At 47.2% G+C, this 18,325-nt stretch overlaps 1 long non-coding RNA gene across 1 annotated transcript in view; it reads left to right on the forward strand.

Moving 5' to 3' along the window:
• Positions 1–10,438: 10,438 nt before the first annotated feature.
• The window catches only part of LOC142761396 (uncharacterized), an 81,568-nt gene continuing 73,681 nt past the window's right edge, over positions 10,439–18,325 (forward strand). Inside the window, exon 1 of the long non-coding RNA XR_012883628.1 lies at positions 10,439–10,490. This is a non-coding gene — a long non-coding RNA (uncharacterized LOC142761396). The remainder of the gene's footprint in view (positions 10,491–18,325) is intronic.

Below are 18,325 nucleotides of genomic sequence, written 5' to 3' on the forward strand. Positions count from 1 at the left end.
CTCCTGCTCTGCGTTTGTAACCTCGTACACTCCTGGTTTGACTCGGCTTGTTCACTACTCTCCTGCTCTGCGTTTGGTACCTCGTACACTCCTGGTTTGACTCGGCTCGTTCACCACTCTTGTTGCTCACGGTGTTGCCGTGGGCAACTGCCCCATTTCCCTTAGCTTCTTTGTACCCTTGTCTGTTTGTCTGTCGTGCACTTATTGAGCGTAGGGACCGTCGCCCAGTTGTACCCCGTCGCCCAGGGCTGGTCGTTGCAAGTAGGCAGGGACTGAGTGGCGGGTAGATTAGGGCTCACTTGTCTGTTTCCCTACCCCCTTCATTACACCACCAATACTTTCTGGCAATGAGGTGCTTGGTACCCAGGATGCCTGGATGACCAGATAGTGCGGAGTCATGATTTTCCCTAAGTACCCTTAGCCAGAATTGCAGGGGAACATACAGCTTGTTCTCAGGAAGGTTCCTGGGAGCTGAACCTTGATCAGCCGCAATATCAGAGACTAAATCAGAATCAATAGAGGAAATGATTATACCTGGAGGCAAAATACAAGCAGGATCTTCCTCCGAAGGAGGGCTGGCCATGAAGCTACGCGACAGTGCATCAGCCTTAATATTTTTAGACCCAGCCCTATAGGTAACCAAAAAGTTGAATCCAAAAAAATAACGCCAATCGAGCTTGTCTCGGGTTTAACCTCCGGGCAGATTCTAGGAAAACCAGATTCTTGTGGTCGGTAAGGACCGTTACCTGGTGCCTAGCCCCCTCCAGGAAGTGGCGCCACTCTTCAAATGCCCATTTAATGGCTAAGAGTTCGCGGTTGCCAATATCATAGTTACTCTCAGTGGGCGAAAACTTCCTGGAGAAGTAGGCACAGGGACGGAGATGGGTGAGGGACCTGGTACCCTGGGACAAGACAGCCCCCACTCCCACCTCGGATGCGCCATTTGGTTGGGCAGAAACAACACCGGGGCCGAGATAAAGCACTTCTTAAGGACCTCAAAAGCCTGGACAGCCTCAGGAGGGCAGTGGAGGAGATCAGCACCCTTGCAAGTGAGGTCCGTAAGAGGCTTAGCGATGACCGAGAAGTTAGCAATAAATCTCCTGTAATAATTAGCGAACCCCAAGAAGCACTGTAACGCCTTCAGGGAGGCAGGTTGGACCCATTCCGCCACAGCCTGGACCTTGGCGGGGTCCATGCGGAATTCATGAGGAGTGAGGATTTGACCCAAAAATGGTATCTCCTGCACCCCAAACACACATTTTTCGGTCTTCGCAAACAGTTTGTTTTCCCGAAGGACCTGGAGCACCTTCCTGACATGCTCAATGTGGGAGGACCAGTCCTTGGAAAACACAAGTATATCATCAATGTACACTACAAGAAATACCCCCAGGTAATCTCTTAAAATCTCATTTATGAAATTCTGGAAGACCGCGGGAGCATTACACAACCCAAAGGGCATGACGAGGTATTCGAAATGACCTTCGGGCGTGTTAAACGCAGTTTTCCACTCATCCCCCTCTTTGATGCGGATAAGGTTATACGCCCCCCGTAGATCAAACTTAGAGAACCATTGGGCCCCCTGAACCTGATTAAAGAGATCAGGAATCAAAGGAAGGGGATACTGGTTCCTTACAGTGACCTTATTCAAGTTACGGTAGTCAATGCATGGCCTAAGACCACCATCCTTCTTCCCTACGAAGAAGAAGCCAGCACCTACCGGAGAAGTAGAGGGGCGAATGTAACCCTTGGCCAGGCATTCCTGGATATACTCTCTCATGGCTTCACGTTCGGGACAAGAGAGATTAAATATCCTACCCTTAGGGAGCTTAGCTCCTGGTACCAAATCGATAGCGCAATCGTATTCTCTATGAGGAGGTAACACTTCGGAGGCCTCCTTAGAGAAAACATCAGCGAAGTCCTGAACAAACTCAGGTAGCGTGTTCACCTTTATTACGTTTCATATTTACGGGAAATACCTGTGCGCCCAAGTGACCTCCCCGATGATCACTTAGGCGCGGAAGTTTTCCGGCTGCTTATTCTTACACCTAGGACAGGTGTTCACTTGATGCTTGTCATCACCACAATAGAAGCAGAGACCATTCTTCCTGCGGAACTCTCTACGTTGTTGGGAGGACACGGAGGCCCCGAGTTGCATAGGTACCTCCGAGTCTTCCGTGTAAGAACGAAGCAACGGAACCTCGGGAGGCATCATGGGGGAGTCAGAGGAGAAAACACATAAACGTTCACGTTGTCATTCCCTGAGACGTCGGTCAAGTCGTACCGCTAAAGCCATAACCTGGTCTAGGGAGTCAGAAGAGGGATAGCTAACTAGTAGGTCTTTCAGGGCGTTCGACAGACCCAACCTAAACTGGCACCTTAAGGCAGGGTCATTCCACCGAGAAGCTACGCACCACTTCCTAAAGTCAGAGCAATACTCCTCAACAGGTCTCTTACCCTGACGTAAGGTCACCAGCTGACTCTCGGCAAAGGCAGTCCTGTCAGTCTCGTCATAAATGAGTCCGAGAGCAGAAAAGAAAAGATCAACGGAGGAAAGTTCAGGGGCGTTAGGAGCCAAGGAGAAGGCCCATTCTTGGGGCCCTTCCTAGAGCCGGGACATAATTATACCCACCCGCTGGCTCTCAGAACCTGAGGAGTGGGGCTTTAAACGAAAATAGAGCCTACAACTCTCCCGAAAGGAGAGAAAAGTCTTCCGGTCCCCTGAGAACCGGTCAGGCAACTTGAGGTGGGGTTCAAGAGGTGAGGTGAGGGGCACTACCATGGTAGCATCAGGCTGGTTGACCCTCTGAGCCAGGGCCTGGACCTGTAGGGAGAGACCCTGCATTTGCTGAACCAGGGTCTCAAGGGGGTCCATAGTGGTGTGAGGGACCAGGGTAGAGTAGGTATATGGGCTTGTGATTATGTAATGACAGGGATAGGGAAACAGACAAGTGAGCCCTAATCTACCCGCCACTCAGTCCCTGCCTACTTGCAACGACCCGCCCTAGGTGACGGGGTACAACTGGGCGACGGTCCCTACACTCAGTAAGTGCACGACAGACAACCAGACAAGGAAACACAGAACAAAGGGAAGCGGGGCAGTTGCCCACGGCAACACCGTGAGCAACAAGAGTAGTAAACGAGCCAAGTCAAACCAGGAGAGTACGAGGTGCCAAACGCAGAGCAGGAGAGTAGTGAACAAGCCGAGTCAAACCAGGAGTGTACGAGGTACCAAACGCAGAGAAGAAGAGTAGTCAGTAAGCCAGGGTCAATACGAAGCATGGACAAGTAGTTCAAGAAGCTGCAGCAGGGCCAGGAAACCAACAGAGAAGAATCACAAGCAAAGGAGGAACAGGAAAGGCAGGTATAAATAGACAGAGGGCAGGAGCTAGCTTCGTCTGACCAGGCTGTGATAGGCTCTCCCACTCCTAAGCCTGCCATCCTGAGTGGTGGAAGATGGAGTCAGTCTCACAGACATAGAAGCAGGTGCAGACTGATTACCTATGGGCGTGGATACAGAAGCTGTGCCTGGCAGATCCTTAACAGTACCCTTGTCTGTTTGTCTGTCATGCACTTATTGAGCGTAGGGACCGTCGCCCAGTTGTACCCCGTCGCCTAGGGCGGGTCATTGCAAGTAGGCAGGGACTGAGTGGCGGGTAGATTAGGGCTCACTTGTCTGTTTCCCTACCCCCATCATTACACACACTAGTTATACATCAAACGTCTATCATCAGCTGCCACTGATACCTAGGTTCCTGTCACACAGTCATAATGTAGAAGAATATTGTGCAGTCTTCCTGTCTGTATACTTATGGTTTCTCAGCTTATTTAGGAGAATATAGAGAGAATGATAATCACAATGTCCCCCAGAATGCAGAAATCGTATGGTCTTTAGCTGGTCATGTGATGCTGTGCTGAAGCATCATGGAATTGATAGCAAAGCAGAGAGGAAGAGAAAGCTGGGGAAATCTAAGAATTAAGATGGAAGCTTCTTTAAAGCAGAGACAAGGCAGCAGTTCAAAAAGCAAGTACAGTATACATAAAGCAAGTGTAGAGTGTGGTATACAGCCAGGTGGGGTGTGCAAGGATGGAAAGTTGGGTTTCCACTGGAGGTCTTCTTTAAACCTTGAGCTCCAGCTGTTTGGCTGAATCTCATTTCCTTTACGGCCTTTGTGTGGTTGAACCGGCTGCACAGGCGCTATGTCTGCCCCTGATCAAAAAGGTCTAATAAGTCATTTATGAATGATCCCAAAAGAAATAGACCCTAGGGGCAAGTGATTGGCTACAAAGTCAGCTCCAAATAAGGCTCTGTTCTGCTGGTGCTTGAATATTTGGAGTCTTAGACATATTAAAAAAGTAACTATGATATGGGCTCTTTTTACATAAATGGGGTACCAATCCTTCCCCAATCAATTTCCTAATATAATGTTATTTGGGTCTGGAGCTAGGTTTTTAGGGTACAAAGCTCAGAATTCCTTCTCTGCCCTGCATACAGCCACATGTATAGATGTCAAAATTCTAGAGGACTGTGGCCTGTCCACTCCATAAGTGGGCATAAGAGGTAGATAATACCCAATGTGGGCCACATTTTCATTATGCATTGTACCCCTTGCCACTTGTCTATATCACAGGTGCATACACAGAAATACTAGCAAAACTCAGAATAGGTCCCATTCCCCATTAACAAACAACACAAGTTTGACCCTGGGTAGTCAGCGGGTGCAATATATAGTCAGAAAAGGAATGCCTGCAGGCAAACAAAACCCTATTTCCTGACTACCCAATAAATGATAAGGATAAAGTAGAAGTTTACAACTTTTATTAAGCTACGTGTAGCAAGACAAACTATACACATAAATTTTAAAAATTTCACTGCCACAGACCGAAGTCAGTATAACAGCTGGAGAACCCAGCCGAGTATCAGAGAGTTACGGTGTATGCCGAGTGTCGGCAAACAGTCAGTGCAAAGACACCAATGCCTCTATTAGTATGATAGATACGGCTGAGGCAGGGATTAAAAATTCAATACAGCCCCCCCGACATGTTTCGCTAACTAGTAGCGTCCTCAGGGGTAGCCCCATTGGTGTCTTTGCACTGACTGTTTGCCGACACTCGGCATACACCGTAACTCTCTGATACTCGGCTGGGTTCTCCAGCTGTTATACTGACTTCGGTCTGTGGCAGTGAAATTTTTAAAATTTATGTGTATAGTTTGTCTTGCTACACGTAGCTTAATAAAAGTTGTAAACTTCTACTTTATCCTTATCATTTATTGGGTAGTCAGGAAATAGGGTTTTGTTTGCCTGCAGGCATTCCTTTTCTGACCATTCCCCATTAAAGCTCTGACAAATGTTTAACTCCTTTGTTAATGTCCATCTTTCCGTTATTAGGTCCAACATTCTGATTAATTTCATAATATATTTCTAATAGGGGAGCTCTGTTTTACAGACTTGATAAATAGTATAATTTTGGCTGCATGTAGTCACTGCTAGGGGGAACTAACTACATTTGGATTTATTCCACTAGTACTGAAGTCAATTGGCACTGTAAAATTCTGTATGTAGTGAACTTCCCCCTAGTGGTTGTTACAGGTGTCACAACAAGCACGAGAAAGCAGTTGAGTGGCGGGCACCCTCCCACCTCTGGCCCCATAATGGTCGCATTCCCTGCCTCTATGGTATGTACGTGGCTTTTCACAAAGCATTGACACTTAGAGTCTCAGTTAAAACCCTTTTGAACCATTTATCTACTATTAGGTTATTATGTATAGAGTATTAGTAGTATAGATATATTCTTAGCATAGCAATTCACAGAGAGCATGGTTTGGTGCATAATTAATTGTTCCATTGTGTACCCCTCTAAATGTCGCTTTTTCCATCAAGGAGAGGACAGCAGTCTCATTGTTATTCGTTACAGGGTGATGTCACAGAGGCAGGGGTCAGTTATAAGCCCCCACATTACAGGAAGAGTCAGCAGTCTGTGAATTGGGTATTTTACTGGAAATGAATACAACGGCTTATTATACTTATTTCAATCTGTATACATTGCTGATCTACGATTGGTTTAAAACAGAACAGATTATGGATCGGAGCGGCTTCTGTTTCACTGGGAGAAGGACAAAAAGGAAATAAAGCTACACGAGCCGTAATCTGAGAAACTAAAACTGTGAAAGGGAAACTGGTAAAACCATTGCAGTTATTCATCAGATCTGTCAAATTCCTGATGAATCTTTTAGTCATTGTTTGCTAAGCAACAACCTAAAAATGTTCAGGACACTACTTAGGCTGTGTTCACATCAGCGTTGCCCTTCCGTTGAGAGGTTCCGTCGACCCCATCATAAAAAAAATGCCCCATAAAAAAAGTATAATGCCCCCCACAGTATAATGCACTATATAGTGCCACCACACTATAATAATGCCCCTTTAGTGCCCCCCATACAGTATAATAATAACATTTAACAATATAATACATTATAACCCCTTCAAGGACACAGTATTTTGTCCTATAATTGTGCCCACACAGTATTATGCCCCCTAAGTGCCACACACAGTATATTGCCCCCTGTAGTACCCTTACACAGTATAATGTCTGCTTAGTGGCCCCCACACAGTAAAATGCCCCCTCCCCTGGCATCCACACACAGCCCCCCTTGTAGATTGTGCCCCCCTGTAGATTTTGCCATACAGTCTCCCTGTAGATTGTGCCATAATCCCCCACCTCCCTCTTGAATACAGTGCCATACAGCCCCCCACCTCCCCCTTGTAGACAGTGCCCCCCCAAAAAAATGTTTTACTCACCTAGACCCTGTTCCCACGATGAACTAAGCTGCTCCACAATAGGATCCTTGCGTAGGCCGGCGTGATCCTGTAGCCTAGCACAGAGTTTCCCAACCTTTTCGGACTCGAGGCACCACTGGAAAAATAAAATTTCCTCAGGGGACCCCTACCAAAAATAGTTTTGAGAAAAATAGAAAAAAACCTTGTAGGTAGTGGCACACAGCCCCCTTGTAGGTAGTGTCATCAGTGACATCAGGGGCAACTCCTGAAGCGGAATCCCCGTCCACAGCGTTGCCTACTCTGTGATCGGGGATTCCACTCCAGGAGAAGCTCCCGACGTCACTATCCATAAATGGACAGAGACATCAAGTGGAGCACTTCAGGAGCGGCAACGCTGTAGACGGGGATTCCGCTTCACGAGTTGCCTCTGATGTCACTGTCCGTATATGGACAGAGACATCAAGCGCTCCATCCAGGAGAGGAATCCTTGGCCACACAGGGATTCCGCTCCTTCAGGGAGCTACAGTGTCGCTAGTAGATAGTAGAGCAGGACGATACTTCCCTGCTCTGCTATAGTGACGTCGCTACCGCTGTAGCAGCTGCAGCAGCTGTTGGCAGCGCCACCGGCCATGGGGGGGGGGCACATCCTGACGGCAGCACGGGCGCCCTCACGCCCGGTGTCGCTGCTTTGGCTGCTACAGCGGTAGCGACGCGCCAGCATTAGTGAGCGAAGAAGCGCCCGGGCGGAAAGGTGGCTGCTGAGTCGCCGGGCTCGAGCGCTTCTGAAACAAGCAGGGAAAGGGAGCCAGTGCAGTGCCCCCTTCCACCTGCTGGAGTGATGCACCCTGTGCAATGGCACAAGTCGCACACCCCTAAGGCCAGCCCTGGTCATATTCAGTGCAGCGCCAAGGTCGGCGCCGAGAGAGAGAACCCAGAAGGCAGTTGCTCTCCACTGACCTCAGATCACATCTTCGAAGCAGCCTTGTGAGCCTGCAAAGACGCCAAACACTACCCTAACTTCATGGAGTAGCTAGTTTTTGGCGCCTTTAAAGCTACCCAATCCCACCCCGCATCTCCTACCCACCCCACACCACGCAGGGATTGCTGTTGTTTCTATTCACACAACAGGAAAGTATGTCGGCCGTTAAAAACATCCGTCTAGGTCCATTTTTGACAGCCGTTTATTTGCATCTGTTTTGTATCCGTTCCGTGTTCGTGTTTTCTGTTTTTGACAAATTTTAAAAATAGATGAATTTCATGTGCAGATAATGAAACATTGCCCTCTGTAGATAATGCTGCAGTGCCCTCTGTATATAATTGCAGCACACCCCCTGTAGATAATGCCTAAGTGTCCTCTGTATTTAGTGCCACACCCGCCTGTAGATAATGCCACATTTCCCTCTGTAGATAGTGCCACACCCCCTGTAGATAATGCCGCAGTGCCCTCTGTATATAATGCCACAGTACCGCCTGTAGATAATATCACACAGCTGATTGTGCCACATAGCGCCCCTTGTAAGTAGCACCACCCCTACTGTATATAGCGCTACCACCCTTCTCCTGTAGATAACACCACTGAAGCTCCCAATGTGGCCGGAGATTCCCTCCAGGAGAAGCCCCTGACGCCACTGTCCATATATGGACAGTGACGTCAGGGTTGCTCCCTGAACGGAATCCCCGGCCATAGCATTGCCGATGCTGTGGCCGGGGATTCCCTCCTGAAGGAGCCCCTGACGCCACTGTCCATATATGGACAGTGACATCAGGGGTTACTCCCTGAACGGAATCCCCGGCCACAGCATTGCCGACGCTGTGGCCGGGGATTCCCTCAAGGATGACCCCCTGACGCCACTATCCATCAATGTCGATATATGGACAGTAACCTCAGGGGTTTCCTCTAGGAGCGGAATCCCTGGCCAGATCATCGGCAACGGGGATTCCGCTCAATCAGTAGCCACTGACATGACTGTAGATAAATGGACAGTGACGTCAAGGACTTCCCCGATCACAGCGTTTAAAGGAGTCCTCGGCGAGCAGAGGAGCTCCCTTTGCTCTGAACTAATTCTAAAGCAGGGAGCTGATGGTTCCCTGCTTCAGAATTGGGTTCAACTGTATCTGCGTCCTGAGGACGCGCATACAGTTGACAGCGGGACTCACTCCTGGCCGCCTTCCCGCCGGGTGCTGCCAGAAGGTGGATGCGGCAGCACCCAGCGTTCATCCGGCCGAAGTTAAAATAGATAAGAAACGGCGCCGGACCTCCCTGGGAGCCGGACCCAGAAACGCTGCAGGTAACGTTTTTGGATCTGGTCCCTGCACAGGTTCAGCGCTGTACAGACCCAAAACTAATGTCCCCTTTGCCAGGAGAGATCCCTTAGAAAGCTATGGGATCTGTTCTAGCATCAGTTTCCCTCCAGCTGTTCTGCAATGCGCCGGAGGGAAACTGACAGGAGCAACGGACATATGTGAACGGCCCCTTAGTAAGGCAGCCTTCACACATTTTTTGTGGTCTTTTTCCTAATTTTTTTTGTCACTTTTTTTGACAAAAGATGTTGAGTCCAGATGTTAGTTAGAAATGACAAAAGGGCAATATTTCATGCACTAAAACATTTAGTGGCTTTTTTTTTTGTTTTGTGTTTTTTGTTCCAGCAGCATGGAGGAGATTATACAGCAGTAATGAGCAGTGTAACTGATAATCCAGCACTGGGGTGACATACAGTTACCAGCAGTCTGTCCCTCCTCTCCATAGACTTCTATGGGCAGCGTGCCTGTGTGTCTTTCTCTACTCCCTCCTCCTGCTCTCCCCTCCTCTCTCTATAAACTTCTATAGGCAGGCAGTAAAGAGACACCCCCCCACTTCCTGTAATTTGTCTCTACTGCAACAAAAACTATGTGTGAAGGAAGTCGAACAGAGGACTCAGAGGATTCAGTTTTTCACAAGGGGGTGCTGTTGAGTATATCAGTCTCAGTTAAAGTCTCCTGGACCCAATGCAAAATACATAACTGGGCCCCCTTCTATGTCATTTATAATACTGGTGTCTTCCTATGTAGCAGAGGGCCCTTTGGGCCCTTTCAGACACCGGTGCCAAGGTGTAACTGCTATCTCTGCACTCCCAGTAGCTAGATCCCTAGACCCAGAAGTCATGTATCGTGGATTGGATATCATGCTGATGTACAAACCTTCTTTCTTCTAGATGTAGTGGATTCCCCGTGGTGATGGTCACAGGAATAGGTATAAAAAGATCATTACACAGATCTCTGTACTGTCCATTAATATATACAGTGTTTATACAAAGAGATAAGGTCACCCCTAAGCTGTCTTTATTTTTAACTAAATGACCCCAAGTTTAATAATCTTTATTGGTTCTGCAGCCCACCCATTTAATTTATTACTTTTGTTTCCCTCCTCTGCACGTGCTCCAGTACTGCTATGTCTTTCTTATACACAAGTGCTCAAAACTGTACACAGTATTCCATGTGTGGTCTGACTAGTGATTTGTATAGAAGCAAAACTATGATCTAGTAATGTATCTACTGTATGCCTCTTCTGATCTACTGAAGGCAATGTGAGTTGTATAAAACCTTATGCAGTGACTCCCCCTAGTGGTGCATGCCGGCAGCTTTCCATTTTACTCTGCCTGTGTGTTTTGTTTCTCCTGATAGTATATTCTTTACAGCTGCCTGATGAGTAACCAGGCAGAGAAGTTCTCCTCACAGAAGGTTTGTATCTTGATCTATCTATCTATCTATCTATCTATCTATCTATCTATCTATCTATCTATCTATCTATCTATCTATCTATCTATCTATCTATCTATCTACCTATCTATCTATCTATCATCTATCTCATATCTATCTATCTGTCTATCTGTCTGTCACGATCCAGAGGTATGTGGACCCACTAGACCCACTAGGCCGCTCTGCCGTAGCGGAGAGGCAGCTGACCAACTCACAGTCTACGCACAAAGTCTATGGTAGGAGTGTAGCACACGGGCACCTGGGATAGTCCGGATGGCGGCTCTGGCATAGATGGGGCTGGAGGTGGTGGGTTGTGCCAGACATGGCAGATTGTATCCAGAAGGGCAGACGACAGCTGACGTGGAGAATTCCAGCAGACAAGGCACGGCTCAGGTACTACACAGGCTCGGAACAAGGCACAGCGCGGAATACAGGATACAGGTAGCAGGAACGGGAACACTGGGGACTGGGAAACACTAAGCGACCGTTTGCAATACAGACATGGGAAAACTACAACAACTCTTATTTCTGGTTTAGGCTATGTTCACACAGAGTTTTTTTGCAGGTTTGTGGCAGATTTTCCTCTCCCTGCACGCCGATTTTCGTGGCGTTTTTCGCTGTGTTTTTCACCCGCGGCCATTGAACGCCGCAAGCATAAAATTCAGCGAAATACGCTTTCTCTGCCTCCTATTAAAGTCAATGGGAGTTCAGAGGCGTAAACGCCCGAAGATAGGGCATGTCGCTTCTTCTCCGCCTCCCATTGAAATCAATGGGAGGCATTTTCGGGCCGTTTTTAACGAGTTTTTTGGCGCGGTTTCCGCGTCAAAAAACTCGTCAAAAAACTCTGTGTGAACTTAGCCTATATGTTTTGTCATTGTCAGTTGTGGATATTTTCTATTCTTAGTAACTGTCTCCATCTAGTGGGATAATATAATATTACAACCCATGCACTCCTGTATTTGTCCTCTCAGATTAGAAATGCAATATTGCTATAATATATTAATCAAGCAGCGCACTCATATCAGCTTCCAGTCTTTGCCTTACTTAGGCTTCGCTTCATTCACTTCTGCGTCGGGGGTTCAGTTTCTTGGGTTCCATCAGACCTTTCCGTCAGTGGAACAAATAAACGGAAACCAAACGGAAATCATAGATTTCTGTTTACATTACCATTGATTTCAGTGTTAATGCTTCTGCTGCTAATGGTTTTTGTTTGTCTCCGTAAGGTTTCCGTAAGGTTATCCGTAAGGTTTCCGTTTTTTCAGCAGAATCAATAGCGCAGTGGCCAAAACGTACGTTCACTGGCGTTGCCATAGGGAAGCGTCGCTCTGGTCTCCATGCAGCCCAGCATGATGGTGCAGCCTGGCCTCCTGTGATTGGCTGTAGCAGTCACATGGGATAGAAAGGAGAACAGCCAGGGGAACAAGAAGCTGTTGCTATTACATCGCCGGAGCAGGGAGTTAAGTATAGACTTTTTTTCATTAAATTTAAACGGGAAAAAAAATCTTTTTTTCGTCTTTTTTTTTTAAAGATCGCAGCTTTTTGGCTGCAAAAATAGCAACATTTGCCATTTGTGGCAGCTTTTACCTCCCTATTGAACTCAATTGGGAAAAACCACAACAAAACTGCAATGATTCTGCAGCATAATTTGCCTTTCTGCGGATTACAAAACCGCACCGTAACTTAATTTATGCACGTTTTCCCAGCGGATTCTTTCCGCAGCGTGTTGATGAAATTTGTTCAAATCTCATCCACTTTGCTGCTACAGTAATACATAAATGTATGATTGCTGGGGGCCCCACCACTGGGCCCTCCACCGATCTCTAGTTTGGTCGTGCAGGATGAAAATGTTTTCGATATGTCTGGGACTTGTTTTCATACAACTATTTTTATATATGTTTGTGAGTCGCAATACGATTTAGGCTTTGAGACATTTAAAATAAACAAAACAGAAAAATCGCTGACATGTTGCAAATGAGTTGCAGTTTGTGACCAAAACTCCAGCAGATGCGGATTTTTGCGACTGTAGTTTTGACGCCAGTATTCATCTTTATATTGTGCAACCAAAGTTGCCATGTAGCCGTAGGGGATTAGATACATTCCAGATACACTAGATATGCTATATATATATATATATATATATATATATACACATCACCTATGCCATAATTGACACCTACATTTCGGGAGAACGGTAAACCTCCACACCCCTTGTTAAAATTTAATGTGGCCATCGGTAAAGAAGAGACGACAAGCTTCTCTACTGAAGTCTATGGGAGCCGCAGGAACACCTAAGCAAGCATGGCCAGCTCTCCCCATCGATCAGACATTTATGACATATACAAAGGATAAACCATAAATGTTTTTGGTCGGATTACCCCTTTAAGTCATCCTCCTCTTTCAAGTAGTTAAAAATTTGATTTAGACATTTCTTAGTTCTGGAAAAACTGACAACTAACATAGCTGTAATTTCGGCATGGGTTGTCACCCATCTTCCCCACAGTTAGTTACTCAGTGATACATCCTATAATCCTGTATTGCTGCGTAGTTGGTAAGATTTTCTATTCTGGAGTCTGGGAAAGCTGTGTGACAACCCCGGTGCATGCTGTAATGGTAGATACATTTGAACCTACTTTTCCAATAAACATACAGCGTCGGACTGGGGTTTCTTGGGCCCACCAGAGGATATGATTTTGAGGGCCCACCCTCCATCTATATAGAACATGTCTACTTTTCATTTCATCATAGTCCTTGTTGTTATCATTGTACACACAGGACAATAAGGTCTAATAGGTAATTTGTGAATCAACTTATGAGAAATAGACCCTAGTGGCAAGTGATTGCTCCAAAGTCACTTCCAAATGGGGTTCCCTTCTGCTGGACCTTTAAGGCCCATTTTTCATAGTTGTCAACATTTTAATTTTTTTCCAGGGACAAGTAGGGTGTGGCGGCTTTAGTGGGTGTGTCTTATGGGGCATGGTTTATCTGGTGGGTGTGGCTAGTTGGACGTGGCTTTCCAGAAGTTCTACATACAAAAAAAACAAACAAAATTTCTGTGTTAGTTTGGCTGACAACTACTCTGGAGGCCGGCATCTCTCTGGTTATGTGGTTGTTTACAGGCAGGTGATCTCTCACTTTATCACTATGGCTAGGCGATATGTGATGACCACTACTGGCATCATAAAACCAGTGAAGATAAAGCCACACTCATTGCCCCTTGTAGATGGTGCTCCACACTGCCCCCAGTAGATAATGCCACCCACTGCTCCCTGTAGATAGTACCACACACTACTCCTTGTAGATATTACTACACACTGTTCCCTGTAGATATTGCCGCACACTGCTCCCTTTAGATAATACCACATACTGCTCCCTGTAGGTGATGCCACACACTGCTCCCTGTAGATGATGCCACACACTGCTCCCTGTAGATAATGCCACACACTGCTCTCTGTAGATAATAACACACACGGCTCCCTGTAGATAATACCACACACTGCTCCCTGTAGATAATAACACACACTGCTCCCTGTAGATAAAAACACACACGGCTCCCTGTAGATAATGCCACACACTGCTCCCTGTAGATAATAACACACACGTCTCCCTGTAGATAATACCACACACTGCCCCCTGTAGATAATACCACACACTGCTCCCTGTAAATATTACCACACACTGCTCCCTGTAGATATTACCACACACTGCTCCCTGTAGATATTGCCACACACTGCTCCCTGTAGATATTAACACACACTGCTCCCTGTAGATATTGCCACACACTGCTCCCTGTAGATATTGCCACACAGTAAATTTTGCAGATATTACCACACACTGCTCCCTGTTCATATTGCCACACACTGCTCCCTGTAAATGTTGCCACACACAGCCCCCTGTAGATAATGCCACACACGGCTCCCTGTAGATAATGCCACACACTGCTCCCTGTAGATAATAACACACACTGCTCCCTGTAGATATTACCACACACTGCTCCCTGTAGATATTACCACACACTACTCCCTGTAGATACTACCAAACACTGATCCTTGTAGATATTACCACACACTGCGCCCTGTAGATATTACCACACGTTGCTCCCTGTAGATAGTGCTACGCACTGCTCCCTGTAGATATTGCTACACACTGCTCTCTGTAGATATTACCACACACACTGCTCCCTGTAGATGATGCCACACGCTGCTCCCTGTAGATAATGCCACATGCTGCTCCCTAGAGATGATGCCACACACTGCTCCCTGTAGATATTGCCACACACTTCTCCCTGTAGATAATGCCACACACTGCTCCCTGTAGATATTACCACTCGCTGTTCCCTGTAGATAGTGCCACACGCTGCTCCCAGTAGATATTGCTACACACTGCTCCATGTAGATATTGACACACACTGCTTCCTGCAGATGAGGCCACAGTGTCCACTGTAGATAGTTCCACATGCCCCCCTGTGGATAGTGCCACAGTGCCCTCTGCAGGTAATACCACAATGCCCTCTGTAGATAATACCACAATGCCCTCTGTAGATAGTGCCACACCCACTGTAGATGATGCCACACACAGCCTCTGTAGATGATGCCATGCAGATTCCTGCAGATAATGCCACACAGACCCCTGTAGATGATGCCACACCCTCACCCCGTAGATGATGCCACACACACCCCCTGTAGATAATGCCACACACACACCCCCTGTAGATGATGGCACACACACCCCCTGTAGATGATGCCACACAGACCCCCTGTAGATCATGCCACACAGACCCCCTGCAGATGATGCCACACACAGCCTCCCTATAGATAGGGCCACACACAGCCCCCTGTAGATAGTGCCACACACTCCCACTGTAGATGATGCCACACAGACACCTTGTAGATGATGCCACACAGACTCCCTGTAGATAATGCCACACAGAACCCCTGTAGATCATGGCACACAGACCCCCTGCAGATGATGCCACACACAGTCTCCCTGTAGATAGTGCCACACACAGCCCCCTGTAGATAGTGCCACACACAGCCCCCTGTAGACAGTGCCACATATTCCCCCTGTATATACTGCTACATAATCCCCCTGTAGATAGTACAGCATAGTCCCCCTGAAGATATTGCCACATAGTCCCCCTGTATATAGTGCCATTTACTCCCCCTGTAGATAGTGCCACATACTCCCCCTGTAGATAGTGCCACATATTTCCACTGTAGATAGCCCCCATTCCTCCCCCTCCCTGTCAACAGAGCATTTCTGGCTTCCTCTATAAGCAGAATCCCCGACCAGGCGTCGGCAATGCCGTGGCCGGGGATTCCGCTGCAGGAGGTGCCCCTGACGTCACTGCACTTATAAGGACAGTGAAGTCATGGGCTCATTCTATGAGCGGAATCCTCATGGGCTACTTCTGGAGCGCTGAAATCCCCGGCCAAAGCGTTGCTGACGCCCTGGCCGGGAATTCCGCTCAGAAAGAGAGCCCTGACTTCACTGTCCATATCAGGGCAGTGACGTCAGTGACACCCCCTGCAGCGGAATCCCCGGCCAGGGCGTCAGCATGGTTTTCGCCAGGGGATTTCACTCCAGGAGGAGTGAATGGCAGAGCAGGAAGCGGATGGTTTCCTGCTCTGCCATAGTATTCAATTGCATTTGCGTCATGAGGACGCAGATACAATTCAATGTAGCAGTTGCCGGGACAAGTCCCGGGACAGTCCCGGGAAATTCGGGACAGTTTGCAAGTATGATTATTGTGTTAGAGCCTGGGCCCACCAGAGGGTCCTTTAGTTCCGCCCCTGAAAACATACTTATAACTTTGAAAATTCTAAATTAAATAGAATTTCAGAATTGTGACTGAAGGGGATGAGTCACTACCGGCATGTCTGAAGACACCTCAATATTATACATAGTGCTGCATTTTTAGAAAAACCATAATATTTTGCTGACAATTTTAAAAAATGGCAAAATTCCCAAAAATGGTACATGCATGTCCTTGATTCCGGGAGTGCTGCATATTCCTAACCTGCCGCCCAAAAAGGTTGTGTAAGCAGGAGACTCTTCGAGACTAAGGCCCTAAACCCACAGCGTTTTTTGACAATGTTTTTAAAGCGGAAACAGCGTCGGAATCAGTGCCCCAAAAAAACACCACAATCTCCCTCTATTGATTCCAAAGTTAGATAGAAGCGTTTATTTTTGGCTGCTTTTTGGCTGCTCGCAGAAAAAAAAAAGGATAATGCACTGTCTTGGAGCAGTTTCCGTCTCTGAACCTCCATTAAAATCAATGGGAAGAAGAAAAATAACTTGTCACTCATTTGGAGTGTTTTTTTACGCAGTTTTTTTTACTTAAAACTACTGCCATTTTTTGCATTTGCCAGATAAAAAAAAAAACCTACAAAAAACTGCGTTAAGACGTGTAAAAAAAACCAAAAACATAAAAAACACTTGCATTTCAAAATCTGTCTCAAAAATCCAAGAGAAATTTTGAGGCGGATTTTTTCTGCCTGGTGGCGTCGCTAGCAGCCGCTATAGCTGCAACCATAGGCATCGACACCACATTCAATAGTATCTGTGTCCTTAGGACGCAGATACTATTGAACACTATGGCAGAACAGGGAGGTATCTCCATGCTCTGCCATTTACTAGGCTACAGGCCATTCGGCCTGAAGCTTATCAGGCGTAGCGACAGGATCCATGCGCAGGCCAGCGTGATAACATCACAGGATCACGCCGGCCAATGCAAGGATCCCGTCGGCGTTGCAATGAAGCTCCGTTAGTCGCAGGAACAGGGCCTAGGTGAGCATAACGTTTTTGTTTATTTTTGGTTAAGGGGGCACAATCTACAGGGGGCGGTTGTATGGCGCTATCTACAAGGGGGAGTGGGGGGCTGTATTGCACTGTCTATATGGGGGAGGTGGGGGGCTGTATGGCACTATCTACAAGGGGGAGTGGGGGGCTGTATTGCACTGTCTATATGGGGGAGGTGGGGGGCTGTATGGCACTATCTACAAGGGGGAGGTGGAGGGCACTATCTACAAGGGGGAGGTGGGGGGCTTTATGGCACTGCCTACAGGTGAGAGGTGGGGGGCTGTGTGGCACTACAGGGGGCACTATGGCAGAATCTACAGGAGGGCTGTATGGCACAATCTACAGGGGGGAACTATCTACAAGGGGGGGCAGTCTGTGGCACCCAGGGGAGGGGAGGGGGGACATTATACTGTGGGGAGGCCATAAGGGAGCATTATACTGAGTGGGGGACACAAAGGGGACATTATACGGATGTCACCATCTTTATCTTGACTGATAACTTGCTGCAGCGTGATATCACACAACAAAAGCCATTGAAAAGTCATTGAAAAAGTCAAGATAAAGGATCTTGCCACTGTGTATTTAATGCGTTAAAAGTCAAGATAAAGACGGCTACATCTGTATTGTGTAGGGGCACAACAGGGGGCATTTTACTGTGTGGGCACACTTAGAGGACAAAATACTGTGTTATTAAATATTATTATTATTATACTGTATGGGAGGCACTAAAGGGGCATTATACTGTGTGGGGACAATATACTGTGGGGGGGGGGGGGGGCACTATAAACGGCATTATTCTGTGTGGGGCACTAAAAAGGGCATTATACTATGGGGAGGCATTATACTTTCTTATGGGGCATTTTTTTATGATGGGGTCGGGTGGCGAAAGAAAATTTTGCATGGGGCGCCATCTATCCTAAGGCTGGCCCTGCGCATATGGCTGGCACATTGTATGGTGGGGTATATAGCCGTCACTTTGTATGGTGGGGCATATAGCTGGCACTTTGTATGGTGGGGCA

The sequence above is a fragment of the Rhinoderma darwinii genome, chromosome 4, assembly GCF_050947455.1.
Source record: "Rhinoderma darwinii isolate aRhiDar2 chromosome 4, aRhiDar2.hap1, whole genome shotgun sequence".
Classification (NCBI taxonomy): domain Eukaryota; kingdom Metazoa; phylum Chordata; class Amphibia; order Anura; family Rhinodermatidae; genus Rhinoderma; species Rhinoderma darwinii.